Source organism: Caretta caretta, chromosome 9, assembly GCF_965140235.1.
Source record: "Caretta caretta isolate rCarCar2 chromosome 9, rCarCar1.hap1, whole genome shotgun sequence".
In the NCBI taxonomy this organism is placed as follows: Eukaryota; Metazoa; Chordata; order Testudines; family Cheloniidae; genus Caretta; species Caretta caretta.
Genome location: NC_134214.1, coordinates 54,343,869 through 54,361,241, shown reverse-complemented (window position 1 = coordinate 54,361,241; position 17,373 = coordinate 54,343,869). Strand labels below are relative to the sequence as shown.

The window sequence follows — 17,373 nt, the reverse complement described above, 5'->3', positions numbered from 1 at the left end:
TTAACAAAAATATTCTTGAGTTTTATGGAAGGCAGTGTGACCCACTGGAATAGTACTCGGGAATCCTGGCTCTACCACTGATCTGCTGAATGACATTAGGCATTTCTTTGCCTCTTGTTTCACTTCTCACTGTAGTCTTGTCTTTGTGATTGTAAGCTTTTGGGGCATGAACATTACTGTGTGTTTGTACGGTGCCTCGCACAGTGAACTCCCATTTTGGTTATAGTGGCTCTATGTGTTACAGTATCATCATTTGTATTATGCTAATTCTTCCATTGGTCACAAAATTGAATAAAAGAGCAGTGGTTAAACACTCTCCCACAAGTTGAAGAGTTGTTCCCCTCTGGAAAGAGAATAGTGTAAATTGAAAGTGTTTACATCTTTGCAACAAGTCTGAAAATTTAAGTTAAGCTTTCCTATTTGGTGTATAGGGTGTTCCAGCTACTAATTTGAGATTTGATTTTTTGATTGGAGTTATGGTTTTAGTTGTGACTTATGAGCTGACAATTGATTAAAAACAGTATCATGTTAACATTCTACAGTTATTTATCGTAAGGTTTTCCATAGCTTCCATCTCTGTAGTATCTAAATAGTAACAAGCAGATGCAGGAGTATTTTATATTTAATTGCATGGTCAATTGAGAATTTTAGAGGTAAAGTTTCAGTGTGTCACATTGAAGAATTATGGCTGAAAGTAGGCAACCAGTAAGTAGTTATGATAGGTTTAAATATAACTTAAAAAGTGATATATTCTTTTCATAGTAAGGTTTGGCATAATATGCACCCTCTTCCTTTTGTACTGAACATTAGTTTGAACAAGAATGAATTCAGCTGGCAGATACTCTAGTGCAGGAGATGTGACTGGGCTAACAAGGCCTTTATTGTGAAGCTTCTGACTGCTTCTCTGAAATTTTCTCCTTCCTGTTAAGTTGAAGGTAGTTACTTCACCTCTGACTCATCACAGACCCACAAAAGTTCACAACTATCAGCATAAGCACATGCTTTCAGAACTTCTTTAATGTGATTCAGCCTTTTGGTCCAATATATCATGATTTATTTCATAAATTTATTTGAGGGACACCTCATAAGTATTTTCTACCTTAGGGCAGATTAGTCCCTTCCCTGCAGTCTCCTGCTTCCTAAAAACCCAAATAATTTTTTCAAAAGGCAACACATTTAGAGTGACACTGAAAAGGGGATGTTTCTGGAATGGTGCATTCAACTCCCCCAGACCCAATTGTTTTGTCCTCAAAAATACTATTCTTATGATGTGTTATGGGAGCTGATGAGTCTCAGAACTTATAGAAAGGGCTCTCTGCTTGTCCTGGTGCCGATGCCTGTTGCAGAATTCCCAGTTGAAATGTCATCCTCTATTAGGGATGCACTATGAGGAATTGCCAGATGGTATTCTACTTACTTGAGGTCAGAGTTCTTGAAATGCTGAGGGTAGCATCTCTGGTGGTCTTGCACTTCGGTGGTGCCATATGGTACAAGAGAGATTTTCTGACAAGGATCCTGATGTCAGCTCCAGCTGGAACCCAGTGAGGTTGGACTTCCTGGATCTTAAGGGTCCTGAAAAGCATAGGCCTCCTCTGATTTGGCCTGGCAACCTCAGTTGTCAGCATTGGGGTGCCAGTTGGGTGTGTCTGGATAAAGCACCAGGAGTCAACACCCTTTGAAGGTTTGGAAGGAGTGGATGTCATAGCACTCAGAACAGTCATCAGTGCAGAGCCCCAACTACTACTCTGTAGGATCTGTTGGATTATAGGTTTAGGCAAGATTTTCTTCAGAACAGCCTTCCCTTAACACTTTGTGGATGAGCCCTTGATCCAGTGGGAGATGGATCTGAGTTCGTGCTGTGGACTTCTCCAAACTGAAAAAAGCAGGTTTCTTGCCATTCTCCTGCAGTTCTACATCTAGTTTGGGCCCATGAATATCATTTGGGCTTCAGTTTGTACAGCTGTCAGACTTTTTTCCATCTGGGTACTGTGCACCTTTGGACTTTTGGCCTTATGGTACTCCAGCTCCTGTGTCAGTAGTCTCTGTAGGCTTGTCCACACGAACTGGTGAACTGGGGTGTGACTCTGCCCCACTCTAGCCTGCAGCCGGTTACCTGTCTGTATACACCCTGCTGACATGTTAAGTTTGTTAATGCACTTTGATCTAGTCCCATTTCAAAAGGATGTCTAGTTCAAAGTGCTCTAACCGACGTAGTCTCCTCTTTCTACGAAGTCTCCAAGAAGAGGTGAAGGCTGCTGTGGGCATTCCTTTACCTCTTCTTCCGGAGTTCCGTAGAGTTAGGTTTTGTCAGCACTGGGTATTTTAGCCCTTAGTAGCCAGCTACTAGTATATCCGCACTAATACAGTCCTGTAAACTGTCAAAGGCACAGTTTGCAGGGGTGGAGCTTACCCATGTTTGAACTTGTAGTAAGCTCCACTTGTGAAAATACTTCCTCTCCCTAGGCAAAGTTACAGGCAGTACCTCAGGCTCATAGTGGATGGTGACCACTATCGGTACAAGGTACTACTTTAGGGTATGTCTTCACTGCACAGATAACCTGGTGATTGGCACCTAGGTTAGCCTAGCATGGGTACAAGCATCCCCATGGCAAAGCCCCACCTGTGTTACTGTGGTCGTCACTGTTTCTGCATGTTCGTGTGTGTTGGGGGCATGTCCCATGGTTCTTTGTGCTGAAGCACCCTGTCAATTGCTGGAGAATGTTTGTTCTTTGGCGGGGAATTGTGGGAAGGGCATTGGAGGACTCTGATTAGTCAAATGATTTAGCCTGTAGCCTGCATCCTTACAGCAAAGTGGGCAGGTTCCAGCCCATGTTAGAGCAGAGCTTAGATTCTGTACCCTCCCAACCCAACTCAATGCTAAACTGAGTAAGCTAGCCTGGACATAAAGTACCTCCAAACATGGGTCAGAGGTTTTACTTTGTGGACGATGGGGGGTTGGGCTAAAACCTGGGTAAGAGCCTAGGTTAACTGTGCAGTGAAGATATACCCTTGCTCTTTGGGTTGCAAGCAGCCTGAGTTTCATCCAAGACCCATAAGCAAATGAAGCTTTGCCAGCCTTTTTGGATTGTTCATATTGCCCAGAAGGTAAGTAAATGACCCGTTAGAGTATTTTTACCTGTATCTACATGTCCTGTTAACACTATCCCCACACAGGTTCTAACCTTCACTGTGGTTCCCCTGTATTCCACTGAAACACTAGCTTGCCTGCTTCAGGACAAGTTCCCAGATACAGTCCAGGCAGTGGGTTGCATCCTATCCAGCTTCTGGGCAGAGGCCCAGTGAGAATTTATGTGAATGCTTCAAGTCCTAATGTTGGGTTATAACCTGGCTAGGTGAGTAGTTCTGTCCCTGTGTCTGAACTGTGAATAAGACTAAGTGGAAATGAAACTTTGGGTGACTTTTTTTTTTTTAAATGGGGAGGGGGCGGGGAACTTATTTAGCCTACTGTCACTTCATTCGTTCTTTTACTTTTCTGTCAGACTGGATCATAGTGATCATCCCCCCCTGAAGTAGGAGAGATGGACAGCACTCCCTCCAGGGCTAGCCAGAGGGAGCTAGAAAACTTCCTCTCCTCACCTGAGTTGAGCATACTGCCTCTAGTATTTCCTACTTCTGAAAGCTAAGTAACTCTAGATTACCAGACTAGCTGGTGTGACTTAAAACACTGTAATTTCAAATATTTTATTGGTTTCAGAGTAACAGCCGTGTTAGTCTGTATTCGCAAAAAGAAAAGGAGTACTTGTGGCACCTTAGAGACTAACCAGTTTATTTGAGCATGAGCTTTCGTGAGCTACAGCTCACTTCATCGGATGCATACCGTGGAAACAGTCTCTAAGGTGCCACAAGTACTCCTTTTCTTTTTCTTTTATTGGTTGTAATTATATACTAGCATTCATTATGTTCAGAGCTTGAAAAATCTACCTAATATCTACTAAACTGATGAGTAAGCCTACTTGCCAGGGTGATTGATATGCTTGCCATCATGCCCTCTTCAGACACACCCCAAAGGCTTGAGTACTTTAGTGGAGACTTACTAGCAGCAGGGAGAAGCTACTGATGGAAAGGAAGACAACCACAAGTGAAGTGCGGAGGCAGTGCTCAAGGCCCTGCTGGTTCCTCGCTCAGTGCTGAGAAAGAGGAGGGTACTGTGTTTTTTGAGAATGCTGAGAATGAGAATGCTGTCCCTGGTCTCTGCTTGGAACTTTTTCTTTTTAAATTTTTTTGTATCAGCCTCTAGCTTGTGGGTGTTTGTACTTGAAGTAACATCCTTCTCTAGCTAATGGGAGGAAGAGTTTTGTTTCTTGGTGACTCTCTCAGGAGGTCTGGCAAAGCAGAGGATTGAACCCAGTGTCTTGAATATCCAAGTACAGTGTTTACTGCCTTAACAAACAAGACCATCCTTCTGACGTTTTGTTGCTTTGGATCTGCAGTGCACCTTGGTAGGGGAATAAATGTGGGTAGTGTTTATGCATTTCTTGGTAATCTAATGCAATAAACTGTTAAACCTCTGGGTAGACAAAAATGCATTTAAAATGCTCTAATCTGCATTTAGAAGGTAGCTCCTTCTTGCCTCATTTACTGGTCACTTTTCTGTGGTACACTGAAGGCGTGGTGCTGACTAGTTGTGGAGGGACCTTCAGACCCTGGGTGGGTTACACCAACACAGCCTTTGTGGTGAGAAATTTGGGATGTGGAATTCTAGGGGAAAAGAGAAATCCTAGAGGATATTCTTCTCTCACTAAAGAGCAATCTATTGACTAAAGCGGTAAAATCCCAGGTTCCTTAAGGGAATGGATTAAACTGATTTATGAGGAAATCTATCTAAGTAGAACCACTATCTCCAGCTATTGATATTGAAGTGATAGGCTACAATTTTGAAACTGGTGTGCTTAAAGTTAGGAAGTTAAGCATATTTAGGCACCAACATTAAGTGGCTTGATTTCCAGAGCTGCTCACCACCTGCAGCTTCCATTAAATTCATTTGGATGTGTCACTTGGCACATCTGAAAATCAGAGCCATTTTATTTAGGTTTCTTAATGTGCTTTTAGGTGCCTAATTTTAAGCACCCCAATTTGAGAATTTCAGCCATAGTCATTTACTAGGAGGAGAGGGTCATTTCAGTACAGGTCCATTTCATATTGAATAGATGTAAACTTTTGTTGTTCTAATCACTTTTTTTAGCCAGTTTCAGCTCAATGTTTCTGAATTGTTGAGTTGGAAATATTATTTCAGCCAGCAGATCAAACATAAAATAAACAAACTGGTATTAACAGTTGTAATTCATTTCAACAAAATATTACTACATTTTTCCATGATACTCCTTTACATAGGAAATAAGTACATGTTTATACTAAATGATTCATTACTTTGAGAGAGGCCCACTTTTTTAATGTGTGAAATAGCATTGAGTGTTTGGTACTCATAGTAACAAAAACAGGTTATCCTAAATTTCTACCATAATACCTAGCTTCTAAAATCAAAATACTGAGTATGGAAATGCAGTCAGTAAAAGTGTTTTGTGTGTTTGTCCCCTCTTCTCCATGCCAAGATATAACTCAGGTGCAAGATTCTCAACAATTTATCAGACTACACAGCACTGAGTTACAATTGGTTCCTGACATAGTTTTCATAGATTAATAGATTCCAAGGCCAGAAGGGACCATTGTGTTTATCTAGTCTGAACTCTTATATAACACAGACTATAGAGTGTCCCCAAAATAATTCCTAGAGCAGATCTTTTGGAAAAACGTCCAGTCTTGATTTAAAAATTGCCAGTGATGTCATGACCCCTGGTAAATTGTTCCGATGGTTAATTACCCTTACTGTTAAAAATTTACACCTTATTTGCAATCTGAATTTGTCTGTCTTAACTTCCTGCCATTGGATTGTGGAGTGTGTTGATTCATGTGTCCAAGCTTACTTTAGAGGGCCAGAAATAATTCTCTGTATTAAACAGAATCCTAACTAATATAATCAGGGAGTTGGTACGAGTACGTCTCCTGGTTGTCATTTATTCAATGCTGTTCAGATGCAGTTTCAGAGGGAATAGGATAGAAATTAGATATACCTGATCTGCTTCTCTTAGGAGCATATGTGCTTCTCCCCCCCCAAAAAAAGGGGGGGTAGAAAGGAACTGCCTCCTGTATGTCTTTGTCTACAGGGAGTTTTAAGACAATCTCTTCCAGAACAGTTTCTCGCTATCTATTCACAGAATCTATAGTTCTTTTTATAGCAAATGACGCAACTCTAATAGGAGTGGAGAAGGGATGGCAAGACCTTAGCTAACATCAAAATGCTAATTAACGTTAGGTAATACTACAGTATTATTAATGCAATTGTACTGAAAATTAAAGGTGATTTAACTTCGTCTCCCTGGAAGTATATATTAAACAGTTTTATGTTGTAGGCCAGGATTCAGACTTGTAAAACAGCTTTGGAGACAGGATAAGTAATCTACATCACTGTTTTAACAACAACCCCAAATTGTCCTACAACTGTGTGTGTGTGTGTGTATATAGGATGTAGGCTGTGTACAGAGTTAAGGGATTGAATGTATCTCTGGAAATGGTAATTCAAATTTGTTCCCAAATTAACATGTCTGGTTTATTAGTCCTTGTTCTGTCTCAAAATCATCATGCTATTTGACATAAATCAGCATGTTTGTCAGTTTCTGTTCCATAGAGACTTGTGATTGGAATCGCATAGTCAGGATTGAGGTCTATAGGGTGGAGGCTTGTGCTGGCATTTGTTTTAGCTGCTGCGTCAAGGCAATGCTACTAACGTCTCTCTTTCATGAATGCTAATTCTTTCACATGTTTAGATTCTTCCCCATCTTATATGTGTGGTTTGAGGAGGGTTGGAGGTCCTCATTGTCTTGGTAGCACTGAGGGTTTATCCCTGAACTCTCCAGACCCCAGGGGTTATCCCTTTGCCCAGCAGGTGGAAACAGAAGATAAAAATCTTTGAGTAGTCTTCTATAAATCTTTACTGTTTCTTTTCTGTTGCAAATAGGTCAGGGAATCTGGGTCTGTCATACTCTTTCGAACTGACCTGTACTTCATTCTTAATATTCTACCTTTAAAGGGTCCATTCTACCCCTGCTTCAGAATCCTGTGTGTATCTTGCTCTCAAAGATTTATCATAGCTTCCATCCCTCTGGATGTGGATTAGATGGGGGCTCTAATCACAACATGCAGTTTGTGGTTAGAATAAACCCCAAGACTTGTCTTGTGTATGACACAGCCAGGCTCATGCTTGGTAAACTCTTAGACTACTGATGCTAAAGGAGAAATCTGTGAGACATCCGGTATAGTCACGCCGTCACTAGATGCAATTATGGAACCTACCAGAGCACTCGGAACCACAGTTTTTATGTTTTGGTCTAATTTTTAAGATAATTTCTCAAGGAAAGCAAGAAAAGAAACATAAATTGAAAGGAAGAAGAATGAGAGAGAGAAACCAAGAAAAGAAACTTTAACTTTCTCTATATCCATTTAAAGCTAGTCTTATTTCTCTGGAATAACAAGTTATCTACTGACATTGAAGTGTGCTCTATCAGGATTCTCAGTCCTTCACTACTCTTGATATTCAGTCCTGTCTGGACACATTTTCTAGAATCTATTACTGGCATATTTACTTTTGTCCAGGGTGGATTTGGTTTAAATGAAATTGATTTAATATGAAATCATGATTTAAATCACTAGTCAGGAAGACTCAATTTAATCATGGATTTCTACATAAAAGTGCATTCTTGTCGGTTGTTATAACCTTAATACATATTCTTCACAACTCAGAGCTAGATGTCGGTTTAATTTTTAGAAGGTACACACTATACATTCTTTAAAAAAAGAAAAGGAGTACTAGTGGCAGCTTAGAGACTAACCAATTTGAGCATAAGCTTTAGTGAGCCACAGTACGAAGTGAGCTGTAGCTCACGAAAGCTTATGCTCAAATAAATTGGTTAGTCTCTAAGCTGCCACTAGTACTCCTTTTCTTTTTGCGAATACAGACTGACAGGACTGTTACTCTGAAACCTACATTTTTTTAAGTGATTTATTTTGAAAACTTTTCAGATTAATTTTACAGCTATATCAGAAAATGAATGATTGTTTGGTTATTTCATTTACCAAAGGTAATTGAAGCAGATATTTATGAAGTCATTGGGAGGTGAACTATCTCCAATTCAACAGTTTAATCATAAATATTTGGAGGATTTTCTTGCCATGCAACATCACCAGACAGACATTTAAATTGTTTTATTTAATTAACACAACATTATATATTCTGGATTTTTTTCTTCAACAACAAACACACAATATTTTAAGAAAACAAGCATATGAATTTTTGAATTTAAACATTCAGGTTTTTTAAAATCAGGGGTTTTTTTGTTAAAACTGTTTTCAACTAAAATAGTTAAATGAAATATTTAAAAAAACCCACAAAAATTAAATGGACTATGTCAGCCAGGTCAACATGAGAAACTTAAAATACTGGCTTCTGTAGCTAACTCAGTCATCTTCACCTTCATTTTCCTGTTAGTTCATAATCTAGAAAAGAAAAACAAGCTTTCCTGCTTTTTCAGGTCCCAAACGATTTCTCAATTTAGAATTAATTAGTCCAAGGGTAGAAAATATTCTTTCTACACTGGCAGAAGAAGCTACTGCTGTTAAAAGTGAGATTATCACTTCAACAGTCTCTGAATCCAAGTGCTTAAGTGACTTTCACCAGTTCACTGGTGTGACTTTCTTTAAAACATCATCAGCAAACATGTATTTCTTGAATGGTTCACCCTTAGCTCTGAAGTTCATTATAGTTGACATTATGGAGGGATGATTGCTGGATGTCCATGTCATAGCCAACTCCTCTTCTTCAGCAGTTAAGGTTTGACCCTGGTACCGAGTATTGAGAGTATTTGCAAGAAAATGAGTTGGAGATAGTGCTTGTCCCATTTGTTTTTTTAATGCTTGTAATTTAACTCTGTCATTGCATATTTCTCGTTTTAAGATCTCTCAGTTCCTTCCAAATTTCAACAGCGTCAGCAATAAAACAGCGATTTCCCTGCATTTTGTTCAAGGCTTCAGAAATAGGCTTCAGGGTACTCAGCCTATTTCTCTTACGTCCAATGTTGAGAACTTTGGCTGTGACTGTGCCATCTATTTTTTTCACGATTTTGTTCACAAACTGTCATCAGATTAGGCTAGTTCTTGATATAGTGCTCAGAACAGTCCACTACTGAGTTCCATAGCACGTCTTGTGGGAGAATTAGCTTGGTTCCTCGCACTTTTTTCAGAGCAGCTGCTGCAAAGTGGGTGTTACGGAAGTATTTTGCAATTTCAAAATTGCAAAATTTTGGCCCGAGTTCCACATCTGGGTGGGGAGATTGCATGCAGGGCCATGAATGTAGGGCTGGGGCAGGGGGTTGGGAAGTAAGGGGGGTGCAGTGTGTTGGAGGGGGCTCAGGGCAGGGGGTTGGGGTGCAGCAGGGGCTCAGGGCAGGGGGTTGGGGTGCAGGAGGGGTGCAGCAGGCTCTCAGGGAAGGGGGTTGGGTGCAAGCAGGGTGTGGCAGGGGGCTCAGGGCAGGGGGTTGGGATGCGGGGTTCAAGAGGGGTTTGGGGTGCGGGCTCTGGCCCATCGCTGCTTACCTTGAGTGGCTCCAGGGTGGCAGCAGCACGCAGCGGGACTAAGGCAGGCTCCCTGGCTCCGCGCCGCTCCCGGAAGTGGCCGGCACGATGTCCCTGTGGCCCCTGACGGAGAGGGCAGAGGGCTCTGTGCGTTGCCCTCGCCTGTAGGCACCGCTCCCTGTAGGCGAGGGCAGTGCCCGGAGCCCTCTGCGCTCCTCACCCCCCCTCCGGGGCCACAGGGACGTGATGCCAGCCGCTTCCTGGAGCGGCGTGGGCCAGGGCAGGCAGGGAGCCTGCTGTAGCCCCGCGGTGCCATGTGGGTGGCAATCACGCAGGTTGGATCCAAAGCCCTGACAGGCCGGATCCAGCCCACGGGCCGTAGTTTGCCCATCCCTGCTCTAAACCTTTTGCACGCTGCTCAATTTCTCTTTCATACACTTTATCTGCTCTGTTGGGTGGACTGTATCCTGGTCTTAATGACTGAACCATGTTAATGAAGTGTGGGTTCTCAATCATACGGAAAGGAGAGTTTGTTGTATAAAAAAAAAAGTGCAATTTTTTCATCAGTTACCTCTTTTTGTAATCTGCTGGTTCTTATTACAAACTTATCTATGGTTGTTTCTGGGTGATGGAGATTTTTTTTTCTTTTTGTTACAGGTGATATACTGTGGCTATGTGACATACATAATGTGACTGAAACACTATCATTGGTAGATAACTCTGAAACTATAGAAAATGATGGTGATCTTGAAGGTGGATAGTCTTCAGAATCCTGTATGTTGAGGATAGATTCTCCTAAACAAAATAAGTCAATGCAGTTATTTAGTTATTATTACCATACTGCTCATTTAGTATTACTCATTGCATTCACTGACAGTACTATTTTAAAAGTGAAATTGTAAAAGGAAGATAGTACTATAGAGTAATAGCTATATTTTTTGCTCAAATATGAGAATTCAAGAATAGTCCAGAAAGAAGACAGGCAGTCCTTAAGAAAGAAGTATGAAATACAAATGTCGACCAATCTGAAGATCCTGTTCAGACATGTTCCTTTCAACATCTTCATCGCAGCTTCCTCCTGAGAAGGAACACTTCTCATGATGATGTTTCATTGGGGTAACCAGGCTTTGCATTTCTTTGTTGCATGTTTGCATTTTGCATGCATGTCTGTGTTACCCACAGGTAGAGGAACTTCATTAAAATATTCCCAAACTGGGTCTCTTTTACGGTCTGCTCCCATTATAGGTTTTCCCTTCTAACAAGAGAATGGTATGGTAGATCTCAAATCAATGCTACACTCAAAAAGACCTCAAGACTTGTGGCATATGCTGCTCAAACAGTTTCACTTTTGTTTCTATTGCCTGTCCCTCCGTTCTCACATTTATCTCCAGACTTCGTCTCCTTGTCCAGATCCATTCCTCCCCCAACAATCTTCTATTCACTGAACTTTTTGAAGCTTTGCACTTTTAGAGAGAGGTAAGGGATTGGCTCTGTGTACGCAAATTTGCAGAGGGACAATAGGGTTGAGGTCTGTTATTTCTCACCTCTATGTATTTATTTATTTATTTATAAAATTTTTGCTGTTAAGCATGTTATCTCTGGAGACACAAATCTATGGTTTGGGAACTACAAAACTAAGCACCTCTGATGGTATCTTCTAGACTGAGCACCGAGTCCCATTGGGTAGATAGAAAGATTAACCTAAATAATCTATACAGAAGCCGCTGGAACCCCATAAGATTGGGTCCCTAATCCATGAACTATTGGAACTCCTTTACAAAGCTTTTCAAAACATATATTTATATTACATGTATATATTGTCTCATACTATAGAATTAGAATTTATAATCCCTATTCCATGGTGAGATATCTTTGTTCTATAATGTATCTTAATTAAAACTGTCTTTAGATTGGTTTTTTCCTCAAACATTTTATCAAAAAAATCCGATTTAAATTAAAAAAAGGATTTTTATTATTTATTTATTTAAAATCACCTATTTTTATCCACCCTACTTTTGTCCCATTACAATTTAGAAGTGATTTATTGTCTCCTATCCCACCTGTGTAAACATTTGTAAGGGAATTATGGGGAACATCTCTTATTTAGAGAAGTAACTGTTGGCAGCCATGTTTTGCCTCTTCAGTGCTCCCAACCTCTGCAAGGAACATGAAATGAGATTAGGTTTTGTAATTTACAGAAGTCAGTTTGCTTGTCTTCTGGAATTTTGCTCAAGATTGGAGATGAATGTAGTTTTAGCTGTCCATCTCTATTAGAAAACATTTTTAATTAGCAGGAGTGAACAAATTTCTTAGGCCATCAAAATATCACTCTTCCCTAACCATTAGAGACCTGTGAAATTCTTGGAAGGGAAAACGTGGATTATTTTCCTTATCCTTCCCCCGTCCTTTTTTCTTTTTATGCTATATAGGATGAGCAATAGTGCTTTATACATGGAGCCAGCAGCAAAGAGAAACTTTGACTGAGGTCAGTTTTCTGCATCAAGTGATTTACAAAGATAACAGTCCTAATTTCCCTTTGCAGCAGGCTCCATGTGTAAAGTGCTTTGTTTTGGCTGTTGCTAGCTGGTTTTCTGTTGCTCAGGGTGTGCCTTGTGTGCCATGCTTATCAATTTGGGAAGTATGGTACATGGCTTACAATGCATAGTGGACAAACCTTCTATAAGTACTATGGAGAAATATTAGTTCTACGTATCTGCTAAAGCTGGTATTTTATGGGCTTTATCAGTGCTGTACTGTTTAAAACAGATCAATCTCTTTTGTTCCAGCAGATAGGAATAAGTAACTCTGTTGTGTTGGGGGGTGTGTGTGTGTGTGTGTGAGAATGGAACTCATTGGAGGAAAGTCCATTTATAGAGGTGAATTTTTTTGTTCAGTATGTGATAAAACATGATCATTCTCTTCTTGTAGCATGTTTAGGGCCCTACCAAATTCATGGCCATGAAAAACGCATCATGGACCATGAAATCTGGTCTTTTGTGTGCTTTTACCCTACCCTATACAGATTTCATGGGGAAGACCAGCGTTTCTCAAACTGGGGGTCCCAACCCAAAAGGGGACTGCAGGATGGTTGCAAGGTTATTTTAGTGGGGATTGCAGTATTGCCACCATTCCTTCTGTGCTGCCTTCAGAGCTGGGTGACCAGAGGGTGGTGGTTGCTGGCCGGGCGCCCAGCTCTGAAGGCAGCGCCCCAAAAAGAGCAGTGCAGAAGTAAGGGTGGCAATACCATACCATGTCACCCTTACTTCTGCACTGCTCCTTTTGGGGCGCTGCCTTCAGAGCTGGGTGGCTGGAACGTGGCGGCGGCTGACTGAAGGCCCAGCGCCGAAGGCAGCAGCACAGAAGTAAGGGTGGCAATACCATACTCTGCCATCCAGAGCCCAAGGCTTCAGATCCAGGCAGGGGTCGTGTAACATGAGCCCTGATGCCCAGGTCTGAAGCCCTGGGGCTTCGGCCCCAGGTGGTGGGGCTCGGGCTTTGGCCCCGGGGTCTCAGCAAGTATAAATCAGCCCTGGCGACCCCATTAAAATTGGATCGTGACCCACTTTAGGGTCCTGACCCCCAGTTTGAGAATCGCTGGTATCGATCTTTGAGATATACAAATCAGTGCTGTTTAAGAAATAATTATTAAATATTGCAGCAAAATAAGTAGTCTAATGAAAATTGAATTTTTTGATATAACTTTGTAAGACATTGAAAGGCATGCCTGTGTCCTTGTTCTTTAGGTTTAATGTTTTCTCTGAAGCTGCTAATCTTGGATGTAGAGTAGGGCTTGAAACATTTGTTATCCAGATGCTTGTTAGGCAAATGTAGATATGAATGAAGTCAGGGGGCTTCAACCTTGAGTTCTTGGGGAAACATTTTGGTGAGAACACACGCCTTCCTTCAGTCCTGAATTGCTGTGAATGGAGAGAATGTCGGAATTTCTATCAGGGGTATTGCTCCTGGACCTTGCTAGGGTGTTCTAGCTGTCACATTTGCCTCTGAAATTTGAGACTTAACCTCCATCCAGCAACTAGAAGAGAGAAAAGAGTTTTTGTATCTTTGCCCTGCCTCCCCACAAAGAACCCTTCCCTGGGTTTGCTAGAGGTTGGGAAGCAGTACTTTGCTACCCTCTTTCCTGCCTCTGTATTTTTTCATCCTTCTTTCCTGAGTAGCTCTAGCACCTGTCTTTGCAGTGGCTTGTACCTTTCCCAGGCATGAATAGCATCCTGAAATTCAAGGGATTTGTGAGTTTCATGACTGCACATAGGGTTTTTGATTAGGAGTGAAACTGACAAGAGATTTTTGGCAATGCTGAGCACTACCACAGGCAGTGGAACCATCTATAGACCCAGAAAGACATCCCTGTGTTGGATTGCACTCATTTCACATTTGGAAGATTATATTGGCAATTATGAGGACCAGAAACTATTTTCAATAAAAGCTTACATTTTGTATCAGTTGGTAATTTAGGTCTCCTGTACACATGCTGGAAAATTTCCTGCTGACAAGTGGCTAGGTGGATTCTTCCAGGGCTGAACTGGGACATCATGTTGTGAGTAGCCCTCAGATAGGGCTATAGCACCACAAAGCTGAGTCATGCCATTTGGATGTCAGGGACATAAACTGAGTACTGGTTTTCCCTGTGGAGATTACTCTTGATTTGTTATAAATTTACCGTGTATGCCCCCCATGTACTGCCTCTGTCTATGGTTCAGTTTAGAAAACTGATGTGGGACGGTGTCCCACTAATGTGTTTAAAATTACCACCACCAACATTCTCATGCTATTAGATCCACAGGTCCTGTGTTCAGTCTCCCGCAGATGGTGCCCATACATTGTGGTGGTACACAGTGGTGGCTTGTAGGGTGGATGGGTCACTTGTATGTGAAAACATGAGCTTCTACAGCTTGGACTAAAAGACCTGATCCACTAGCTCAAGTCTAGTAGCAAACTCATAAACAAGTTACATATTCTAGCCACTGGTGGGGAGGGGAAACGGCGGGGACAGAGCCATGCTATTAGCAACTGTTACACACTTATAGTGGCTGGAGATGCTGGTCCCAAGCTTCAGAGGTCTGTCTCAACTCCCCACATGGAGTACCACTGTGTAACTGTGCTCCAAGGACCGCTAGATCTAAAAGCATGAGTCTCTATTGCCTGAGTGAAAGGAACTGGTCCATTAGCTCAGAGGTAGTAATACTCATAAACCTGCATCCATGGTCTATCCCCTAGAATAGCTACAAAGACCTGAATTTAGGGCACGTGGGGATAAATGGCTTTTTTTGGGGACAGGTTTGTTCTGTCTCTTCTCTCTCCAATCTTGAAACTCTTTCTACCATTGATTCTAATGTGCAACAGTTGTGATGTCAATGCCAGTAGCATTATAAGTAATGGAAGCCAAAAGCTTGCTTCACAGTAGAGATTGAACTACTAGATGAGGTGAATTGAAAAATACTTTCTTTTGCTTAATCATTTTTACAGTGCAAATATTTGTAATAAAAACTAATATAAAGTGAGTACTATACACGTATTCTGTATTGTAATAGAAATCAATATATTTGAAAACGTAGAAAGACATCGAAAATATTTTATAAATTTCAATTGGTATTCTATTGTTTCACAGTGCGATTAATAACAATTAATTTTTTTAATTGCGTTTTTTTGAGTTAATCACGTGAGTTAACCGATTCATCAGTAGCCCTAATAAAGACACGTTGTCAGGGATGACAAGCACAGACTAGTGGTCCAAATTGCTGTGGTATCACAAACAATTAGTAGTAATTTGAGTTTTCTCTACCTTTAAACTTCCAAAAAAAAAAAATTCACATTTCCCTTTGGCTTGGAAGAATTCAGCTTGTGCAAATAAGGGCTTGAAAGTGTGTTGCTCCCAGCTACTGAAGTATGAGCACGTGCAAACAACCCAGATCTCTTCATTTGTTGGGATCACAGATATGCTGGTGATGTAAACACACTGCATACCTTCCTCCTCCTCCTCTCCTGTACTGGTTCTTGGGAGCCTGTAGAGAATTTAAATTGATGGACATTTCCTTTTCTTTGGTTCTCTACAGGCTCATATGGGCAGAGTTAATGGAGGAGGAGCACAACAATATGTATTTGCACCATGCACACATCTACAGTCCTAATAAATAAAGCAACATGGCTTGTTTTTGTTTTATCTTACCCAATTTTCGTGCCCGTCTATCTTGGGTGTTAATTACTCATAAAACAAATGTGATTAATGAGTTGGCATTTGGAAGATATAGAACAAAGATATAGAGCAGATATAGATATATTCATGCTTCGTTCACTTATAATTCACTCACATTCATTAACACGCATCAACTATAAAACTGTCTTTGTGCCAAATGTGTATTTTATTTAGCAGTGTCATAAATATAAAGGGAAGGGTAACCACCTTTCTGTCTACAGTGCTATTAAAATCCCTCCTGGCCAGAGGCAAAGTCCTTTTACCTGTAAAGGGTTAAGAAGCTCAGGTAACCTGGCTGGCACCTGACCCAAAATGACCAATGAGGGGACAAGATACTTGCAAATTTGGAGGGGGGGAAAAGACTTTTGTCTATCCGTGTGATACTTTTGCCGGGAACAGATCAAGGATGCAAGCCCTCCAGCTCCTGTAAAGTTAGTAAGTAATCTAGCTAGAAAATGCATTAGGTTTTTCTTTGTTTTGGCTTGTGAAATTCGCTGTGCTGGAGGAAATGTGTATTCCTGTTTTTGTGTCTTTTTGTAAATTAAGGTTTTGCTTAGAGGGATTCTCTGTTTTGAATCTGACTGCCTCAAAGATTGTCTTCCATTCTGATCTTACAGAGTTGTTCGCTTATCTTTTTTTGTTCTTCTAATAAAGTTCTGTTTTTTAAGAATCTGATTGGGGTTTTTGGGTCCTAAAAATCCAAGGCTGGTCTGAGCTTATCTTTTTTATTCTCAAGCCTCCCCAGGAAAGTGGGTGTAAGAGCTTGGGGGGGGGATATTTTGGGGAAATAGGAACTCTAAGTGGTCCTTTCCCTGATGGTTTGTTAAATCACCTTGGTGGTGGCAGTGTTTTACCTAATCCAAGGGCAAAGACTTTGTGCCTTGGGGAAGTTTTAACCTAAGCTGGTAGAAATAAGCTTAGGGGGTCTTTCATGCGGGTCCCCACATCTGTACCCTAGAGTTCAGAGTGGGGAAGGAACCCTGACAAGCAGAAATTTATAATTAGTTATTGGTATTTGGTTTAGTCATGGAAGAAAACAGAAGGTTTATGGTTGGGTATTGAGGCTTTTGCATATGCCATCTTTAATAGTGAAAAGCAAGATAGTCACAGAGCATATCTTTTCTAATGAAAGATCTGTCAGTGATTGAGAGTAGCATAGTAGGAAGTGATTTTTCTCCAGATTTGAGTCTGTAGCCTTTTGGGTTTTTTGAAGAAGCTGTTCACACCATTATTTGGCTTTTTGTTATAGCTGGATGTGTAGATTTTATGAAAGTGAGGGCCACTGTGGCAACCTACTAGGAGCTTTAAGAGCAGTTTATCTTTGCTTGTTAGTCATTACACAAAAATCATGCCTTGCTGTGTCAGCAATAAGGGTGAAGATTACTGAACAGCAGTGCTATTTGCAATACGTAGGTTGTGGGCCATCTCAATATGAAAGAGAGTGGCTTATGTCAGCCGTGGGTCACTTAGTAGAACTCTGCATGTCACTTGAAGTGCCCTTGACCTAAGATGACAGCTTT

At 41.1% G+C, this 17,373-nt stretch overlaps 1 protein-coding gene across 5 annotated transcripts in view; it reads left to right on the top strand.

Moving 5' to 3' along the window:
- The window catches only part of PAK2 (p21 (RAC1) activated kinase 2), a 102,546-nt gene that overhangs the window by 31,684 nt on the left and 53,489 nt on the right, over positions 1 to 17,373 (top strand). Inside the window, exon 1 of one of the 5 annotated variants that reach the window (XM_075132295.1) lies at positions 3,334 to 3,353. The exons of the other annotated variants lie outside the window; for them this stretch is intronic. The gene's annotated coding sequence lies outside the window, so the exon portion shown is untranslated. Of the gene's footprint in view, positions 1 to 3,333; positions 3,354 to 17,373 lie in introns of those variants that run through there. 5 annotated transcript variants of the gene reach the window in all.